A 2,193-nucleotide genomic window follows, 5' to 3' on the forward strand; every position below is an offset into this window, starting at 1 on the left:
TGTGCAGACACAGATGATTTACCGCTGAACTGTTTTTATTCGTTCAATCCTGTGTGTGCTGATATATGCATACCTGCATGTCTCTGGGCTGCAGGTCCAGGTGCTTCTGCTGAAGACCTGCTGCAGAGCTGCTGTGCTGCTGGACAGAAATGGGCCACAGAAAAGCACCACTGCAACCACATGCCACTTCTAAACGATAACAAGAACCCCATGTGCAGGTAAGCAACCTGGCCTGACACTGCAAAAACCAACTGACAAAAATGAGAAATAAATAACTCGAATTAAGCAAATACATGCTCAAAACAAGTAAAATTATCTGCCAGTGCAGTAAGTAAATGTTTTTTTGTAAGAATTCTTTAAGTAAGTAAAAATATCTAGGCACTGAAAAAACAATGATGTTCTAAAAATAAGTCCAAAAACTGCAGTGACATTAAAATAAGCCAGCAATACTTGAAACAAGCACATTTTTTTTTTCATTTCAGTATCTGTGGGTAGGTACTGGTGGTAGAAAATGCTTTTGAAATAGCATTTAAACTACATGCAACTAAAACTCTCAATTGGAGCCAATATTTTAGGTAAAAACTCACCATATTCAACAGTTGAATAGATTGAAAAGCATGAAAAAGCTCACAATGTCAATCCTAAAAAAGACGTTTTTACACAAGACTGGAATCCCTGTGAAGAGGTTATTCACTCATTTTGTTTCAAAAATACACATTCTTAATGTAAGCACATGAAGTTATGGTCAGTAGGTAAATTGTACTCAAAACAAGATAATTAAGATACTATTGCTAGATATAAGAAGAAAATACTTGGTAAACTTGTTTTTTTTGCAGTGTATTGTTAGTTATACAAACATTTTTAGAAGTTGTCTTTGAGGAATTAAAATCATATTAAATGCAGGCTATATAATGATATTGTTGCATGAAAGATCAGTGGGTGGACCCAAACAACCACATTTCCAGTCTTTAGGCCTCACTGTGTGATCCTTACATATTATTCATGGTAGTATTGTCTAGTGTGCAGACTCTGTTTTCAGTGTTATAATAGGACTGCATCATTTTATGGCACAAGCAGATCTCATAATAATTACATTTGTGCATTATTTAATGTGTTGCTTGGATGTATTCTTATGGCTTTTATAACACACTCAGACTTATTATTTAAGATGCAACTCTGGAGGTTTGAAATGGACTTGGGAGCAATAAAAAATATAATTCAAAGCAGTATTGAGGCACACCTTCCACATATAATAAATACAGAAAGTATGTTATCCTAAAGTCATCCTTTAGTGCTTCAGCCGAGTGTAGGATGTTATTAAACCGATAACATCCTACAACAGACACAATAAATACATAAGCACAATGAAAAATCTTTGACTTGCATACAGTTTGCAAGACTGCAAGTAACTGACGTGTCAAACTGGCAACATATCCCAGCCAAAACTAGTGTTTGTGTTCGAGGCCCATCCTGTTGTAAACTGGCCGTTTGTCACTTTCAGTAAAATGTAAATATATGAACCTGGTCTCACAGGAATCTGTGAAATAGCCACGGATTTGCTTAACTCAAAATCCGTGGAATAGCCACGGAATCACTCAAATTTCTGTGAAACTGACACGGATTTCGCTACAATGCAAGTTAATGATAGTTAATGTCATATCCCGTGGCTATACCATAGGTATTTTTTCCTACTGGTTTGTTCCAAGTCACATGACTTTCAAGGTTCCGGCGGTAAGAACAAAAAACATGGCGGACAGTTCTCTCATTTTTAGTGAAAAAAAATCAATATTTGGACTTAGTTTCTGCATAAAAATGGAATTTGATTACATTTCTTGCGAGAAATATATGTTTTATTTTCTAAATATTCACTCAGTGAATGTACATAATCACTTTGTATGTTGGAATAGCCACGGGATATGACTGTCATTAACTTGCATTGTAGCGAAATCCGTGTCAGTTTCACGGAAATTTTTGTTATTCGGTGGCCATTCTACGGATTTTGGGTTGAGCGAATCCGTGGCTATTTCACGGATTCCTGTGAGACCATGTTGAAATATATTTACGTGTGTGTTTGTGTGTGTGTGTGTGTGTGTGTGTGTGTGTGTGTGTGCGTGTGTCAGTTTTGCAGGTAAGCAGTGCTGCCTCAGCTCTGTCAAGGAGAGCCAATGTGAACTGGGTATGACTTCAGCCAGA

This window comes from Centropristis striata, chromosome 3, assembly GCF_030273125.1.
Source record: "Centropristis striata isolate RG_2023a ecotype Rhode Island chromosome 3, C.striata_1.0, whole genome shotgun sequence".
NCBI classification, from domain to species: Eukaryota; Metazoa; Chordata; class Actinopteri; order Perciformes; family Serranidae; genus Centropristis; species Centropristis striata.